The following is a 20,248-nucleotide window of genomic DNA, read 5'->3' on the forward strand; positions in this document are numbered from 1 at the left end:
GGTGCTGCAGACACCTCTGGATTATTAATGTAGCGATGGTCGTATAACAAAGTACTGATGGAAAAAAATTACAAAACGTTAGTGTGGAGGGTAAACAATGTTATAGGAGTATGTCTGAACATTGTGCAACACTGGTAACACCGACTACTACGGCCAGTCTAAATCATATATTCCATATTTGAAATTTATGAAAGAACTGTCATTTGGAATGGTAAATAATTCTGAGACTCCAGCAAAACTAGCAAAAATAGATGAAAGGCCAAATATGTAATACTAAGACTGTATGTTCAAAGGATAGAAACAGCTGACTTGTTGTCAGATTTATAAAGTTGTACCCATGTTTCTATTTCAGTGGTGCTGTGCTCACATGTGGGAGCCAGATGTCTTCTCATTCAGACATGACCTTAATCACATGTTTGCACATGAATATGTCTGCTCCAACAATATTTGAAAAAATGAGAAGAATGGCAAAATAGGCTGTGTAATTTCACCAACTGTGAAACATTGTCACATTGTTGAGTTTCCCCAGTTATGCCTGAGCAGCAGTTATTACCCATGAACGTGGCTATTTATAGCACATTATCATTAAATCATCACATGCAAGTTTTCTGTGCATGCAGCTGGTGGGAACTGACACTTTGGATGGGAAAGTTCACAGCTCATATTCAGGTCGGACTCTTGAGTGCTTGCCAAATAAAATCAGTAGTGCTGGGCGGTATGACCAAAAATGTATATCACGGTATTTTTCAACAGTTTCATGGTATATGGCCGTATTTTATTTTTTTTTTTCATGCATCATCAGGTGTTCACAGCATTTTCTTCTGGTTGAGAGAGGAATTACTTGCCTCTGCACATTTGCTGCAAGGTAAAGGCAGCACTTTGCCGCCCTGTCTATCTAAAAGGGAGGTTTAATATTCCTTCTTTCCCAAAAAGTCGCCACTGGGGTAGGCATAAACATGTGATGAGACGTGACGCATGAAGATTTACTCAATTATAGACCCGTGGACCATATTCTCGCCTCCTCAGTCAAACACACGCCGATGTTAAACCCCCGCTATTAAAGGAAGCATGCAGCTGAGCATCTCGCGTTAGCTGCCTAAAGCAAGAGACAGCTAACAGGAAGCAGGTCGAATTTGTCTTCAAAATAAGAGCTTTACATTGCACCCCATTGGAGTTTAGAACTCGGTTCCTAGCAGGGGGCCTTTAATTTGAAAGTAAGTAGCTTGTCACTACAACAACAAGCTGACAGCTACAGAGACAGAGGAGATGCTAGCATCTCCTGGATCTCAGCAGCTGTCCAGTTGCTCATCTTGATATCTGTGGATGAAGTCATGAACTGCAATGTCTATTCTAGCCATCTTCACTGTAACGTAACACCAGAGCACTACTGTTTACCCTCACTATGCCTCGTAGTCGTACCATGCCTGTTTAAAAGCGCAACACTGAAAAAGGTCCGGTCTGATACAGTGTTGCGCGGCGTAGCGTTCCCGAACGTTGTGTAATCAAATACACCGGTGTGGGGTCTATTAAACATTCATATCATAACGAAAATATACACCTTTATACTGCCCATCACTAAAAAAAAAAAAAACAGCATTCTGTGTGGTTTTATTTTGGATTCAAGGAGAGAGCACTTGAGTAAAAATAAAATAACAGGCTGTGCCCAAAATCCCTGTGATTAACTACACATTCCATTCCATCACAACTATTCTGCCATCAAGTCTTGATAGTTGGTGGTGGTGTTTTAACAGTGCGTCAGAGATGTTTCTAATATTCCATTCTCTTGACATAAACAAGAAGGATAAAAAATGAGAAACACCTCTTAGAATTATCCAGTACATTCCAACCTGTGACGATGACTTGACAGTCATAAACATAACTAAATTTAACAATGATGTCAACAACACTGAACATTGTTAGCTTTGTAAAAGGTAGAGCTGTGGTATTTAATTGTAACAGATTGTGCAGGTGTAGCTAATAAAGTGGCCTCTGAGTGTAAAGTGCACTACATTTACCCTCTGCAATTTTATTTGAGTGGCCAGGTTCTTGAGTGTGATGGAAATGCTCAATATAGCAGCCTCAAATATCCCCTCTGTGTCCGTGGCATCTCCCACAATGGAATGCATTGTAATGTATAGACGCAATACTTAGGTTCATGCAACACTACACCTTAGTGTCTGAAATCTCAATTTACTGCTCAATATAGAGTCAACTCTGGAGTTTATATTGTATATGGAGCAGCTAGAGACCCAGAGTTGTGCCGTGTGCATTTCTTTACTGCAGGTGGAAATGTTAAGGACCTCTTCCACTATGTGAAAACTGGAAACTGCCTCTGTAGTAAGTCATTACATTAAACCACAAATGAGCCATTTACCAGAAACCTAAACAACCAACAACAGAACGCAGATTGAAGGTTGCAAAATAACACTTGCCTCTCGATTCCCTTTTTTTCTTATTTAAATATATTTCATCAGATCAATTCACTGCATCAACCCACACATTCAAGACTATTCCCTTGGTTGTACAATCTCAGAGCCCCTTTTATGTCAGATTGAAAAAGCTGGTTGGAGATATGACATTGAGATAAGCATGCTCCATCAAATTCGTCATCACTAACAGGGCTGTCAGAGCTGAGCTGGCAAATGTGCTTCTCCGGCATGGATACTGGTGGCACACAGTACTGTGTGGAGACTCACAGGAGAGGAGACATGCCTGTGCTTTGATGGTAGAGCAAAGCCTATTTATTCAGCTGCACTTCTTCATATGTGGAGCTCAAAAGAGAGCAGATTCACTCTCTTTTCTGCCGTCAGCATTTGCATGGCTTATATGTAGACTTCAGCAGCATTCATAATGAGAGGGCCGATAATAAAGAGCAATCTATAAACTGTTATGCAAGAATTATAGTATTTTAGCTTGTCAATCAAATTAACTCAGACATGAGATCACTGGTATAAGGGGGTAAAAGGAGGAGGATATGTTATCTGACAGGAACAAAACAATTATTGTACTTCTACTTGTGGTTTCTAAAGGTGGATTGGCCCAAACATTGCAAGTCACTGAATCTATTATTTTCACAACCACTAAACCAAAGAAAACAGACTTTACATTTCTCACGTCTCCATGCTTTTGACCAATCACATGAGGAATTCACCAGTCTCCAAATTCTCATGCAGAGGACAAAAAAACATTTGTGCTTCTCTTTTGAAGCCAATATTTTTGTGTTTGTCTGGTCGACTGAAGCTTGCTGAATATTTTGGAAACAAACACTTTCTCATCTCAACTCTCACCCAGAGCTGATCTCTACCAAGCACTAGCCAGCACTGATTTACAGCATTCATCTGGGACTCTGCTGACACTTACAAGATGAATAACACTTTAACTCATTGAATCACTGAATGTTTGATTCGCGTGAGTGGCATCCACAGGCAATTTAGAGTTTCCAGTTCACCTAATCTGGAAGTCTTTAGACTGCGGGAGGAAACCGGTGCACCCAGAGGAGAGACACTCGTGGGGACAACAAGCAAACTCCACTCAGAAAGGCAGCAGATTCGAGTCGTCTTGCTGTTAGGCCTCTGAGCAATTGTGCTGCCCAGTTATGTTGTAAATGGCAATCTAATTTTGGGGACATGCATAAGTTGTCTGAAATCAACCAGCTCACTCCAGCTCAAATCCTCTTTTTGACCTGCCACTTTGAGCAGAAGCTCATTAAAGGAGAGGCGGCTGAAATTACAAAAAAATGTTCTGCTCAATTGTAGGTAGGAAAAGAGCAACTGAAAGTAAATTAACAAGAGCACAGCTAATGCACTATGGCGGAGAAGTAAATAAATAAACTCCAGACATTTTAAACGGACCAGATAATTACAGAAAAATACCAAAATACCTCGCAAATGGGGGCCATCCGGTGTCCGGACTTGAGGCTACAAAACAGCCATGAAGCAGGCCCACTTGCTGCAACAAAAAAAAAACACTGCTGGGACATCCTTATAGCTTAAAATGTCCAACCAATCCAATAAAGACTTAGCAGGTCTCTGAGGCCAAGGTTGCGCCTCCTACCTTTAAAAAAGGAAAACTTCATTTGCAAGCCTAATCAAGTGTGAATGTCACAGAGACCCAGCAAATCAGGGTTTTGGAAGGCTAATTTTGTTCAGGGAGGATGAGAGGGCTTCAGAGGCTCCCAGTTTTGCACTACTGGAGGGTGTGGAGTTTTAAAGATGGCTATAAAAACCATTAACTAAGACATCCGTAATCCACATTGGGTTGCGAGAGTGGGTGGCTCTTAAATGCCAGCCCAGAGACTTTTAACTACACAGGTTTCATGCACTGAGCCCTTGAAACTGGATGGAAAAGAACTACTTTTGAGATACAGCATGCCTTTCAAGGTTCAACTTCTTTTCCTGGTCAACTACTTTCCTGCTATGACAAAGAACCACAGATTGTTCAAATAAATAAATAAATAAATAAATAAATAAATAAATAAATACATACATACATACATACATACATACATACATACATACATACATAGGTCACAGTACATTTGCAACACACACTTTTAAGGTCCCTCTTGGAAGCAGGGACAAAGCATGACCGTGACCCTCTTCTACTGAGCCGCATCAACATCACGGTGAACTGCTCAAACGTGGAAGTCTTGAGTAATTTTGTAGCTCTTACATAATGCAGGAGTCACTGTCGTTGGAGACTCTTTTGCTCCTATTTTTATTTGCCCTATTCAGAACGAAACAGTGATGCAGGTCTAATCTTGGGTGGCTGAATGGGTCAACACAAGTCATCTGACATACCACACTGAGCACTCTGAATCATTATTTATTCAAGTTAAATATCATAGAGCCAATACAGTTTTATTTGTAGACCTCACTGCATTTGGCTCAGGTAGTTTCATTTAGTCTTTTTGGCTTTAAAGGACACCCGTGTTTAACTCATGATGACTTGTAAAGCACCGGCTGACCAACAAGTCGTCCCTGAAGTAGATCCTTATGCAGTGACCTCAGTTAGCAAATCAGAAAGGGGTCCTTTCTGTGTTTACTTTTGAACCAAGTGTTTGGATCATGAGCATTTGAAGTCATTTATCCAACATGTTGTTTTGCCAAAGTCCATAGGGACCTTTCAATTGGTACATGTGGCCAATCTGAGTAAGAGTCAAACACTGCTGCCCGGATTTACATCTCAATTAGAAACTAATAAGACTCGGACTAAAACACCTCCCTCCTGCCTCAAAGTGGGTGGTGGTGACATCTTGCAACCACACAATCCTAGTTAAAGCCCTGTTCTCTTCTTCATAAAGCAGCGATATTCTATTCATGTTTGTGCATTTGAAATGTCCATGTGTTTAACTCTCAGTATTTTAGTTTTTACCCTGTTAGAACAATGCAGGAATTTTACTTTAAATGAGGGATGGGATACAAGATTTTAACGCATCTCATGATAAAAAACACACCGACAATAAGTTGATTGAGGTGATTTATCATCAGGATAATTGAGAATTGAGATAATATAGAATTCTTACAGTGGCACAAAAAGATGTCTAGCTCACTGACGTACAGTCCTACATTGGTTTCCTGATTTATTAGGGCTGAAGGCTTGACTTACATAGTGCATCCCCAAGAAAAAACAAGTTAAATTGGACGTGTACATACTACTGATTCCAAACTCCAAAATGACCACCATTAATTTATCCTTGTGTCCACTCTGTGATGTTTTATTGCAATTTTAGTAGTTACTTTACGTTTTTAAGAATATTTTGATGAGGAGGAAATTTATCATCCAGTGCCTACTTTATGCAAAAATACAAAGCAGCAGAAAAAACTTCATCAATATACAGCTGACTGGCACAAACTCCAGAACCAAGGACAGGGTGGACAAACATGCTGTTTGTATAGCAGGTGCCAAGTTTTTGGTTTTTTTTTGCCTCAGTTCCACTATAGACCACGACTGTTTGAACAAGTGAATGACACATGAAGTCTGCAATGAGTGAGAAATGAAGTGAGAAGCGTTCAGCCCGTCAGTAAAACACGAAAGACGTTATTAACTTTGGTTGCACAAAACACACACTGAGGGACAACACAGTGGCACCTCTATTCACTGCCACTGAAGACAGACTTGCAAGTCAGACAACTGAAAGAGACAATCGTGGCTGAGAAGAACAGCACTACATTATGGGCTTGCGGGTGATTAAACCATGTGTGTGAAGGGACAGTGGGGTTCTTGGGTTTGGGTAATGACACTGTGACAGATAGGACAGAAGGCACAGGCACAAGCACTCCACACATGATCATGAGCCAGCCAACCAGAGCATCTCACTCCCTGTAGAGTGTTACAATTCCTTGGGAAGCCTGTTTGGATCAACCAGCTCTTATTCTTGGCTAAATCCACAATAAAAAATGAAAGAAATCAGTGTTAGACACAGAAAGACTTATTCACTGAAAGCCAGAAAATATGATGAATAATGAGTGGGGGGAATGGCCTGTATCTGCTGTCTGTTGTCTGCGTGCCTGGGGGCAACTGGGGCCACATTCTTTGTTGTACAGGGTGGTTGGTATTTAGCACAGAGGAGGGGTATAGAGGAAGGTGCCTGGGGTGGGGTTACGGCTCCAAAGTATGCAGACATAAGCTGTCTGCGTGTTGCCTTTGAAGCAGGCTGTGGTTGGCTGTACTGCGAGGTCACAGGGCAGGGGTTTACAACAGCAGTGTCCCACAGAGAGCCTGTACTCATCCAACCTCCCCCTCTATCCACTGCCAAATATTACCACAGAATGAAGACTAGACAAGAAACACCCAGACGAACAAAGGCAGCCATTATGACCGGCTGTTGCTGTGTTTGAGTCCCCAGAACCAGAACTTCTTTTAGAAAATTATGGTCTACTGGTTATCAAGCAGTTGATAACTTCTACTGTGTTAGAACTGCAGTAGTATAAAGGTTTTAAAGTGAAACTCTCGCCAAAATGCAACTTATGCTTTTTTTGTGAATGTATACAAGTCAAACCATAATTACAACAAAAGAGGCACTTTAAGATTTACCCTATTTTCGTTTTTGGGTCAAACTCATTCTTAATTAGCGATAACATCAAAATCACTACTTTTAAAACACTAAGAAGGCTTGACATAACATGAATTGTTGATCCTAGTATCACCAGGGTCTCTACACATGAACACGGGCATTGAGAACATTGTTTGTGTACACAGAGTTTGCTAAAAAAGAAAGTTTTCCGATGAACGTCTGCTGTCAGGGCATGCCGCGTACCCTGTCCCATTGGCTGATTATTGTACATGCGTCTCTTAACCATCCGTCTTTCGGACAGTGCAGGAAAGGGTTAAATGTAATTTCCTGTGTCCAACATGTGGCGCTGTGACAATGACTGTATATTGGCCTACGTGTTCAGGGCTGGACTCTTATGAAACGTGAAGTTTGGTCCAGACAGGAATGAGGAAGTGGTTCCTTTATGTTTTCGTAAACTGCCCCTGCCAGTATTCAATAATCCGAAGTCTGCGCACTCTACATTATATCAAAATGGAGTACAGGTAAAAAAAAATCCCTCAAACAAATTTGTGGTCAGTTGTGTTCTGATTATTGATTGGCGGCGACGCTGTCAGATGGTGTGCTCACCTTTTAGTTGCATGTCATCTTGTGTATGACATGGAGGAAAAAAACCTACAAATGTCATGTAAATAGGATGATGTTTGTCTGAATTCCTGTGCCCAGAAGGTGGTGCTATGGATATGACACAGTATGGATTCCGGGTGACATCGTATACATGTGTGATAAAATGGTGTACATGGAAAATTGTATGTTGAAGTTATAAGGACTTGATGCTTTATGGCGAAGCATGAAAATGGACCGCACTATGACACCCACCATGTCTGATGTAGGTGAAAGCTTTTGATACGTTTTCGTGTTCAAGGTATGAGGATGATACTGAGTGAACTGGAAGTCTGTGGTGTTGAATCTGTAGCAGAAGTTCATTAAAGTACGAGGCATGTAAATGGATCAAAATGGGGGTGAAATGGGAACTTTGAATCAAAATGGCCGACTTCCCATAGGTGTGACAGTTCGGTATCCCAGATAACGTGCATGTAGGAGGCAGAGCTTGGGTTTTTAATATTCCAGGGGGCACAGTAAAGTCCGATGGTAACACCTTTCATCAGCTATTGTCAGGATTGGCAATAATTGGAAAGGAATAACTGTACCTGTTTCGTGTTAATCTGACCAACCAATGTGGAGATATAGAATAGTTCAATTTATAGAGTGCCACCTAGTGGTAATCGGCCACAGAACCCCAGGGGCTCATGGGGTAGTAGTAGCCTGAGTTTCATGTCATTCGGACAGACTAATGTGGAGATATGCAACACTTCCCGTTTGTAATAAAATCTGCAGGAAGTTAATAACTTGAGTATTGTTTGAAATATCAAAATTACTTCAAGAACTTTTTGTCAGGAGGATCCACAGATGCTGTTTGCAAAGTTTCATGCAAATTGGTGAAAAAGTAGGTTTGTGATATATCGCAAATTTGCAGAAAAAAACAGTAGGTGGAAATGGGCATGGCCTATATCATGAGACTCAACACAATTCAGGGAACACGTGGACATAAGGTTTATGACATAACTTGTGATAAATTATACGGGAGTTATGAGGCTAAATGCACTTTCCTTGATTATTGCTCCACCTAGTGGTGGGAATTAACAACATTTTTTGGTAGGTGTGAGCTAAATTCCAAGTTTGGTGAGTTTTGGGGTATGTTCAGGCAGTGAAAAATGCGATCAATTGGGACAAAAAAGTCGTCACTACAAAAACAATAGGGACCTCGCAGGATGAGACCTGCTCAGGCATTAATTTAAAGATACTCGCCTGACTCGATGATGTGCAGAGTCTGGAGCAAAAATAATTGCTGGGTGCCATTTTCAAATTGCTCATCTTGTCAAATGTAATGTGTCAGACTGTAAGAAAAATGGAGCAGCATCTGGACTCAGTCCCAACAGACAAGCTAGCATGTCCGAATCTTTTACAGTCCCTCAACTGGTTCAATGCATTTTGCGTAATGTTTTCTAACGCTGCTCCAGCAGAGCGCCAACCAGCTTCCATGCACATGTTTAAATATGGTGAAGCAGTGAAAGGACAGATAAGTTGTTAAGTGGAACAGTGAGATCAGTTGTGGCACCTCCTTCTAAATCACACCGGGAAACCGATGATTATGACAAATGGGTGTTAAATTTCCAATTTTAGACATTTCTGCATCAAGATATAACTGCTTTATAGGAACTGATTATTTTACCCCGACTGTTGAGTCACAGTATTCATTTACTAACCCGTGGTCCAATCTTAATGTGGCACAGAAGCCTTGAAAAGCAAAAAGAGCATGGAGTCTAATCCTGTCATTAACACAATCAAAACTTCACCTGACAAACCCATGTTTTGTTCATAATATTGAAACCTTGCGCAATCCACCATGATCATCTTCAAGAAAACATATGATCTTCCACCTGTTTGCTCATTAATACCAATATCAAATAGGTAATTATGAGAGACACTCTGAGAGTTTCAGTGGTCTGAGGTTTGTTCTTAAGGAAGTGTTTCTATTAGCCTGTTATAAAGCAAAGACAAAACTGTCTGAAACTGAGACAAAAATCTCAGCTTGAGCTACAGCAGCGAGGCAGAGAGAAAGTTACTATTGGCCACCTGTAGCAGAGACATCAATGACATTTTCTGCAGGAAGAAGGCTGAACAGCTTGAGGTCAGCAACTTCCACAATGGCCTTAAAACTATTATTTGAAAAGGGTGCTATTCTAACAGGAAAACAACTTAACCAACACATACTGCATTCTTCTTTTCATCTTCTCCTCTGCTGCCTTTGTGCTCTTAACATTTGCTCCTCAACACATAAAAGATTTGCTTTGCAGGAGTCGTGAGGCTGTATGTGGTGCATTATATTTAATACAGCACTATTTTTTCAATGAAGGCACTGATGTCAAAAGAAACGGAAAGTTAACACCCAGCTGATCCAAGCGTGGAGTGGTTCAGTGCCTATTAAGAGAGAAAACATGGGGGACAGTTCAGGCGCTGGAATGTACGATTTGCATTAGAGACATATTGTATCCTTTTCCTGTGATCAGTTCTAATTACTCATCATTAATCATGCATTTGCCTCTACATGTATGCAAATTCTAATGTATACTTGTTCTTTGCAGGAGATTTAATCTTTGTTCATGTTTTTACAATTTCTATATTGTTAACAAACATTTAAGCCTTGAAATTAATTTAGTAAGAAATAACCTCAATCTGTAATGTTGCTCCAAACATCCTATAGATGACACTTTTCTCCATCTAACCAGTGATATGAAAACTCCCAGGACAGGTCAAGAGGACTTAAGAGGGCCAGATGTGTGAAACCCCTGCTGGGGCAAATAAAACATGCAAACAAAGATCCTCGGTTTTGAGTGGATATAACATTGACTGTTAACAAGCCAAACAAGCCATTCAAGTTAATCATGGCAATAAAGGGTCTCAAAGACATTACCCAGAGGAGCAGCATGTGTGAACACAAATGTTCAAAACCAGTTGACCCATACATTAAACCAGCTTCAACCTTCCATCTCCCTAGAACAAAGGCTGTGTGATCCATCTGAGCCCATGAGAGACTAGAGCTGGTCACTGTTCAGACAATTCACAGCAAGAGAGTTGGCGTGATGATGATATTGATGACGTTGCTTTGTACTCTGTTGCTGTCCTGTACGGCATCCAGATACGCCCACATACATATGGTATAGGTAAGCAGACAGTAACCCTCTTACACATCCTACGAAGGCATCGCCCCTCACCGAAACCAAACAGAGTATTTCCAGAAGTGATATTGTGTCTGAAACAGACCATCTGCTGTTGTTTGCAACATGTGTGAAAGTGCAAGTTCACATGTGAAAGCAACTTCTTACAAGGCAGCAGGGTTGAGGATGATGGGCTGTGAGGAGCAGGAAAAATGGCCAGTTTAACCCTTTTGAGCCCGAAGTCAATTAGGGTTAGGGTTTGGGTTAAAAACCCCAAGGTCCTTGTTTAAAGGGTTAAAGAGGATAGTCTGGTCAACTTCAGCAAGGAAAGAAGCATCAAAAGTAGAACTGCCATCTGCCAGCTTAGTCAAAAACAACCAACATCCGATAATCTCTCTCCTGCCACTCGGTGTCAGCAATGTGGATCAAGTCTTATGTTGGGTATATGTATTTTATATCACAATAGTGATACACTGTATACCAAGAAATACAGGATCATTCCCATTTCAACGCCCCCTTGCTCCTCCGAACAGAGATACACTGGCTGGTGGTTAAAATCTCCCCCAATGAAATGTGATATCCAAATGTCATCTGCTGTCAACGGTGTTTATGTAAACAGACATGACCAGACATTTCAAATATGCCGATCATCAGCTGTGGTCTTTTCTCTTTCCTTATTGTGGTAGTATGACAATGGTGTTTGCCATTCATCTGATGGAGATAGAAAATTGCAATTCTATCACAACATCATACTATTAATGAACTCATCAAATACAAACAACGCCACTACTTCATTACCTTAGTGAGGCTTTATAGGCTATGGGTGGGACAAAATATTCAAACAGCAAAATATATCGTCCTTCCTCGTGCAATACCCATATACATACGCTGGCTCCATATATATCTATGTCCATATCCTCTATATTGATATTCTAATCTAAAAAACAAGGCACTCTAAACAGATTTACCAGCCAATTTGACACCTCAGTGAGTCCCCAAATCGATAAAGACTACATGATATGCAACAACAGCCTGGCAAAAAGTAAAGTACAAGGGCAACACCACAAGCAAGCAAAGCCACCACCCAGATCTCCTTGTTGATAAAGCAGCTAATGCTAACATTGTAAGTCACCCTGCAGCAGTGAAAGCTTCCTTTCTTGTCACCAAGGGCTGCCAGTATTATGAAGTCCATTGTTGGGTTTAGTTGCAACGTTTGAATGTGACAATGTTCCCTCTGCCACCTGCTTTACCTTTTTAAGGGCATTTTATATTCTTCTGTTGGACAGATGTCGTGATGTACCTTACAATATAGTGATTGTTGCAGAATTGATCGCAGTGATATTATCCCTTTGAGGGCCATGTATCATTTCATATTGTATGATATGATATCTAGGACAACCTAGACATCGGCAGGGCTAAGAGGTCAGGGCAAGGAGTGTCTTGTCTTTAAGACATATTCTGGCAATTTAATCCAGAAATAAACAGATGGAAATGTCTGTTTTTGGCTAATCCTTTGACTGAAGTGCGTGACAAATCAGCTTCATCACACTGATGCAAAGACCCCCTCCACCCAGAATTGTAATAAACCACTCCAGCTGGCTGATTTGCAACACTGCCCACAATGGCCTAATAAAAAGATATTAAAAAGGTGTAACCACTTTGATAGAAAGGTTATAGAAAAATCTGGGCTGGATGAAAAATCTCCAATGTCTCGTTGTAAGTGTTTCCGGTTAATATTTCTGCCATCTTAAGAAAAGTATTGAGTCGCTTTGGGTTAAGATTATTAACTCAGTGTGTGACAGCATATAATAGCATGTAGATCTCTAAAGCCTGTAGATGAAGAACAGTGAGGATTGTTTGACTTCAAACTAAATGCCGAGGACACTAAAAAGGATAATTTATGATAGTTAAATATCTTTTGCTAATAATTAGTCATGAATTATCTCTTTTTGGGCTGCTGGTAGAAAACAGATGGGAAAGCCTCTAGAGTGTGAGAAAAGACTCAGCCTCATACAGACCTTTCCTTTAAAGCCTAATTAAGATGATAAACACGCTCCAAAAAGAGGTCCTGTAAACACATATGAAAATAAATGTTACATTTGCCTTCTATTTTAAGCTGAGAAGAAAATGTTTCATCATCCAAAAGTATAAAAGATGATAATACTAATAGATGGAAAAAATATATATATTTTAGGGCCTGTAGTATAATTAGAAAAATAAAGAGGTGTCAGAAACTGTATCAGCTGGCATCTTATCCCGCTCGTAGTTGCACCATATCAGCTGGTAGAAGCAGGGGAGGATTCATACAGCAGCTGGAGTGAGAACCTCGATCAATTGTTACTCAGAAGAAATGTTTTAACCCAATGTTTTAGCCACACAGTGACTCATTCTTTAGAAAATGTGTGGTTCAGGCAGATGATTGTCATGCACACATTAAAATACTGACTGTAATCAAGCCGGGACGGAGATCTTTATGCTGTTGATTCTTGGCGAGGCAGACATGTTTCAACTTGGTCAAAACCTTAGGCAGTGTAATAATAGGGAGTAATATTACTTTATAGGCCTCTGCATAATTCAGAGAGTCAGTGGATCAAAGACAACTAGCACTGGTCTCAGGTTTAAGGTTAGTAATTACTAAAGTGTACACAGCAAAGGACTGGAAATGCTACAAGTTGCAGATCTGGTTTCTTCTTTGGTCCCATTCTGCAGTACAAGATCTGCATGAAAGGGGGAAAATAGCTAGAGTTCAATATATAACACTTAACAATCGACAGCTTTCTGTCCTGTGCTGTATCAGTATTTTAAACAGACCACGCAGTCGGAGAAAAGAAGAGAGAACTCCAGTCACAAGGACACTTGACTGTTTCGTGCAGGCTGGTGAAATGTGCTGATTAAGGGCACTCATCAGAGAAGAGACTCAAATGGCTTTGGAAGGACATACATCAACAATAAATCAAAGAGCAGTGACATAAAACTGCACTCTGCCAAATTCAGCAGATATCACCGGATAGACTACATGATTAATATTTACTGGAGGTGACAAACTGAGATGTGTAATAAGGGTTCAACGACGACGCCTGTGACATCTTAAATACCCCAGAATCAAGAGAATTTCTTTCAGAAGCATTTTCCGGCTATGGGTTTCAGTGCTTATTGTGTCCCATTTCTGATTAACTGAATTAAATCTAAAAATGCATTACTTTGGACTGTTGCAGGATTGTTCTGTATTCACCACTCTGTTGTCTCACTCGATATCCCACCCACAACACAATCTGATTAGTAACACATCACAATAGCTTAAACGGAATAATCTGAATCTGCATGGTAACAAAAGATATTGAATAAATGTCAATATATTTATTTTTTGTGCAAATGCATATCTGTTCCAAATATTGGTTATTGGTATCCTTACTAAAAATCAGTATAGGTATTGGCCCTGGAAAAATAAAATAGTGGTCAATCCCTAAGACAGAAAAAGAAAAAATCTGTAACTGTGCATTAAACCAACCATAACAAACCTATATGTGGGGAAAAAATATAGCCTTTACTTTCCCCTTAAAGTAATAATTTTCCAGTTGAGAAGCCTGATATAGTAACAGTGGAACCAATGCTCATCAAATTCTCTCCAAATTGTTATCCAGGATCCCGAAGGGTCTGAACAATCACTAAATCCTCAGCCACCATCACAGCCAAGTTTCTCCAATACTTAATCAGTCAACCTCTCACTGAAAAACACCAGGATCTATGAACTAAAAAGCAAGACACTCACAGATCAGAGCCGCAGCTACAGGACGACAATATGTATGTAAAGAAAAACCAAACGAAGCCAAAACTTCAGCAGCAGTGTCATCAATGCTTTATGCTGGAAAATCTGTAAGACTGAACTGAAATACTGTGCGTTTAAAACAAAAACAAAAAAAGTACCAGAATTGGCATTGAAAATCATAAAATAATAAACTATATGGAACAAAGCTGTAGTGTTAAAGTGGATTACAACAACATTGTGTTGCTGGTGTTTTCTGCTGGAGGAGGAACAATTTGCACCACAGCAGGAAATAGCCTTAATACATCTACGAGGAGCCGCTGATCAATACCAGTGACTAAAGGATTACTTTGCCCGGTGCTGAGATTTATGGATTTTAAAAGGTACTTGTTTGGGTCCAAATAGTTTTCACTCAGAATCTCCTCTCTTCTTCATAAAGTATTCTAAAAGTATCATCCATTCCATAGTGTTCATTTATGCAATATCTCACAGTGTGAGATTGGAGTGTTATACTTGGTCTTCTTTAGGCATTTCTATAAAGTCTTTGTTCTGATTAGCTCACTGCCTAATCAGCAAGCTGCCAACTTCTGCCTGTGTTATTGCAATCTGCCACCACTCAAAAATAGTACAAATACACACTCAATGGAACAAGGTTCTGTGTGCAAATCTTTGTAAGCACACTTCAGGACACCCTCTTTGGCAATGAAACCATAAACCATATATGACTTTTTTCATCACTCATTATTCTGTTTTCTGTATCATGTAAATGTTTTCACATGTTTTCACCAGTTTGAACAGTCAGTCAGGTATTTAAATATTTGTCTGCAAAGCCAGGCTTTAAAGATGTAGGGCTGCAGCTAACTATTAGTTTCATCATCAATTAATCAATTCATTCTTTAAAGAAAAAGTATGAAAAGTGCTCATTTCAGTTTCCCAAAGTGAAAGTGTAATCTTCAGATTGCCAGGGACTCTTTATTTAAGGTCATAAGTCAGACAGAAAAGCAGCAAATCCTCACATTAAGAAGTGATTAGTGATAGTTGGAGATTATTTTTCTTTTGATCGACTCACCAATTATTCGAATACTTGTTGCAGCTCCAAAAAAGATGAACGCCGTGAGACAAGCAATTGATAAAAACTGTGATAAACTGGTGACATGTCTAGGTTTCATCACTCATTATTCTGTTTTCTGGGAGTAACCCTAGACATGTCACCAGTTTATCACAGGGCTGAGTAATACAGACATAACATTTACCCTCGCATTCCCACCTACAATTTAGAGTGACCGATTAACCTAACTTGCTTCGTCTTTTGGATTGTGGGAGGAAGCCTGACTACCCAGAGAGAACCCATGCAGGCCCCGGAGAGATCATGAAATTACCTGACCCAGCCCAGTCTCGAAACCAGGACCTTCTCACTGTATTTGAAGTGTTTCATTTCAGACTGTGAATGTCTGCAGAATGTGTGTGCGGGTGTGCATTTTATATGTGAAGCCTCAAATCTGAACGCAAGTGTGAAGATTTTCTGTGGATGTGGGGGACAAAGACAGTGTGCCAGATAAATAACTATCAAGGTAAAGTTATCGCTGCAAAAACATGCATTATCACTTGCACACTGTACCATGTTGAATCTGAATGCAGCATTACATTTACAAAATAAGCTGCTGGATTGTGTACAGAGCTCACACTGGCATCGAAGAGCCCAATTTATATGATCATGTTTGATGTGTGGATGGACATGTGGCAGCCTGAAAAATTGTATTAATATGAGCACAATATGAACATTAATATTAAACATAAATACATTTCTTGTCCATTCAATAAAAACTAATGCTCATTGCTTGTGTGCATCTTCCTCCGCACGTTCCACTCAGGGAAAACCTACTCTGCATCTGCTTCACTCCACTGCCTTTCTGGTTCATGTGTAAATTCAGAGCACCAAATGACACCACACAGTGCCCAACAGCAAGTTTTAGATGGTTGGCCGGCTGGCTGCCAGGGATCAATGCTGGCTGCCAAAGTTGAAACAGCAGCTGCCATCATGTCATAGGTTACAACTTGACAACACATACTTCAGTTTAACATTTAAATAGGCCTATTTGCATTTCTTGGATATTGAATCACATCTCACGGTCTTCCTCAGTATTTCCAAGATCAGGAATTAACCTTTACACGTAAATGTAACTAAAACAACAGTCCAATCCAGATTAAAAATACACATTGCTCCTTTTACCGACAGCATTATTTATCTATCTAGATTGTTTTGGTGTGAGATGCCATGTTTTGGAGACATCGACTATAGAGCTGTCTGCCTTTTTTCTTTTTAATGGAACTAGACGAGGCTTGGCTTGTGGTGTTTAAAGCACCCAAAGGAATACATTGGAAAAACTAAACAGAAATGTCTCTTTCCTGAAATCATGCCCCAGTTACTCACGATCATTCACAGACTTTGCTTTAGGCAGTTTCACCTGAGAAGGATGCCATTAATGTTTACATTAGAGGTTCATGATGTCATCAGCCCGAGCCTGAAGTCCATGAACATCGGCAAATTTCCTTTTGCATGTGAATATGATTGGCGGGTATAGTTCAGGCTGATTTTGGGATCAACTCTCCCAGTAAAAGGTCGTCTTTGATGTTCTAATGTTCTACTTTCCCACTGTTTCAGAGGTCAGTTTTAAAAGGATTTTCCAAGATTCTCCAACTTGCAAAGTTCAAACTGTTATGTATGACTGTGTAAAATCAGTCTAACAATGAAATGTGTATTTATCCAGGTGGAGGACTACACATCCGCACTGGGAGGTTCAAAGGCATTTTAACACACAATGAACTGTTAACAGCATCAGACGGATTGAAACTAATGGTTGATGTGGTCAAAACATGGAAGCTGATAGTGTTGAGCCCTATCAGACATTTACATATTGTAATAACCTCAATGTATAAGTAATAAACCAGGTGAGCGTATCAGGTTGATGATGGTTGATACTCTGCTGATGACTGAGTATCGACCTAAGTCAATCAATCATAATCAAATTATGTTTGTGCACAGACACATACTGACGCATGTTTAAGAGAAAAATAGGCATGTAATCAGTGAAATGGAATTTGTCAAACATTCAAACATGTTTTAGCTCGCTCTTCAGCAAAATGTGAAGCATTCAAGGTATTTCACCCAGTGAAATAACTAAAAACTCAGTATAGAATGTGGAGTAGTTAGAAATTCAAGTCATAGCACTTTGACAAAGATGAAAGACCTTGTGAAAAGAAGAATTCAACTTTACAATTTGAAACTAGACGCATTCACTAGACTTTGTTTGAGGTTATGTGTTGAAGCAAGGACACAAAATGAGCCACAGACAATTCTTAACACTGTCTGTTGTGTGGAATTCACAGATTCAGAGATTGCGCAGGAAGCAAAGTGCAGATCAGCAGAGACATGGGCACTGCAAGACCATATATAAAATGAAATACATAACACCATTTCCATCAAATTAATTCATTTACATAGCGTCCATCAAAAAAAGCTTTTATGGGAATACACATGGAATATGGCAATATGCAGCCTATGCAAATTACAGTACAGAACTCTATCAGTGTATGTTTGGGCTAATTTGGACATGGAGATATGTTGATTTTTCAACTGAAAAAAAGGGTCCAAGTCAGTGCAACTCAGTCACGAGATGTACAGAAAATATCGACTGAACGATCAGTTTCATTGTTTTATGCTTGTAAAAGAAATTACTATCAGCCAATTTATTCTATTCAGCTTTTTAAACTCCAAGATGTACAATATTTGTGACATAAAATCCACAAAACCACCTGCATCCATCTATCGCAATATTAAGCAGTGGCAAATGTTCAAATAATTTCCTCTGTACAAAAGCACGATGATGAGCCAAATTGTTAATTGTCCAGTTGTGTTTTTTTTCCCTCGCATTCCCTTTAAGCCTGTTGTAATGAACATCAGAGCTCCTTCAGCAAATACACTGACAGAACCGAGGTGCACCGCTGAACGCCGCAAGAGATCCTTCCTCCCTCCGGTGTCTAGTACAACAACACACACTCTCTGCTGGACACTGACTTGGGAGTAATATCTGAAGTTCCTATTATAAATATTTTCAATAACATGTTCTACTTTCATTTGGGCCATCTACAATGGCATCTTACAAATTATTCATTGCTTGTAATGCCATGCTCACTATTTTTATTGAAATTTTGTATGTTTGTATATTTTATCCAAATACAGATCATAATACATAATACATTTCCTCTCTAACCAAGGAAGCCAAGCATCACATGCAAGGAAAAGGAGGATACGGGCACACAGCAAAATGTCAGTATCATGAAAATAAACTCCCTCCAACTACAGCTGACGCTTCACAGTGCACACACACTAACAATGCAACAGCTGTATCTTCACCAGAACATAGAGAGATCCGGCAGTGAAGGACTGGTATGGATATCAAGGGTAGTGCTGAGCACATAAAGTAAAGCTAGCGTCACTGCATCTCTGACTGCTGTCTTGCCAGAAGCACAACTGCACAAAAGTGGTACTTTAGCTTCAGACTATAATAACAGGACAGCTCCAGAAACGTGTGCCGCGTGGAGGTGGAAGCGAAACATCTCTGAGGATGGAGAAGTTGCTGCACATCAGACAGAAACACTATCCATCAGTCATCAGAGGAAACTAGAAATGAAACGCAGCACTTATGTCAAAATATCTTGCATGTAACAACATGATCTTAGAAGAAACCATCTGCTGTTAACCCACAGATGACTGGACGTTAGCTAACCGGTGCCACAAGTTAAGTTTGTCAGTTTCTGGTCCATTCACAAAAAACAGAGCCAGCTGTCATGGCTTCCTCGCGCAGCCACCTCATCACAACCTCTCCGACCGGACAACAATGTAAAACGCTGATATTTTTTGTATTGCAGGCGACTTAGCCAGCTAGCTAGTGAGCCAGCCAACAGCTACTTTATACTAAGCAGATCTATCGTTAGCATACAAGCTAACAGGGGGTATGCATTCCAGAGACAGACAGTCAACAGTGAGCTTTGAAGTTCCTGTATTCCCCCTCTGGCTCAGTTCACACAACCCGACAAGCTCAAGGTTGTATTAAAGACTTCACGCCAAAGTGTCTCACGACAGGAAGGTGTGACAGGAGAGGAAACCGACACAGGTGGGATTTAAATGTTGCTTTGCTGATGTGAAACTGAACTGAAAATATCAGCTAGCACTGCATATGAGTGTCTGGACAGAGGGAGCCAACAAGACGTAACGTTAGCAGCCTTACCTGCGGGACTAAAGGTGTCGTGCAGAATCAGAGTTGGTTCAGAGACAGCGGTGAGAGTTGTTTTCGTTTGGTCGGGCAGTTTAAAAGACTCCCGTTTCACCTCAGGCTGAAGAAGGGTTCAACCAAAGGGACTGACTGACTGCCTGTGCTGACTCCCAGCCACAACAGCAACTGAATGCACTTTGAGATCTGCCTCTCACTGGGAAGGATCTTCAGTATCGCGAGAAAGAACGAGAGCTCGGCGGAATCTACGAGCCAATCAAATTATCCGGCTGGAGTCCAGGATTTGTTTTGTTGGTGCTGTTGGGGAACTGCTTTTAATCTTGTAAAGTCGGTGCATTGTGAAATATTACAAAATAAAAGTGTTTGAATAAAATATCACGTTGACCTGTGTTGAGCTTGTCTAAATGATGTTATAAAAATATTT

The 20,248-nt window shown here is 40.2% G+C and overlaps 1 protein-coding gene across 2 annotated transcripts in view; it reads right to left on the reverse strand.

The window, feature by feature from the left end:
* Window positions 1-20,044, reverse strand: part of glceb (glucuronic acid epimerase b) — a 69,249-nt gene extending 49,205 nt beyond the window's left edge. For both annotated transcript variants that reach the window (XM_037095889.1, XM_037095890.1), the window contains exon 1: window positions 19,822-20,044. The gene's annotated coding sequence lies outside the window, so the exon portion shown is untranslated. The remainder of the gene's footprint in view (window positions 1-19,821) is intronic.
* Window positions 20,045-20,248: the final 204 nt, after the last annotated feature.

This window comes from Acanthopagrus latus, chromosome 4, assembly GCF_904848185.1.
Source record: "Acanthopagrus latus isolate v.2019 chromosome 4, fAcaLat1.1, whole genome shotgun sequence".
Lineage (NCBI taxonomy): Eukaryota > Metazoa > Chordata > Actinopteri > Spariformes > Sparidae > Acanthopagrus > Acanthopagrus latus.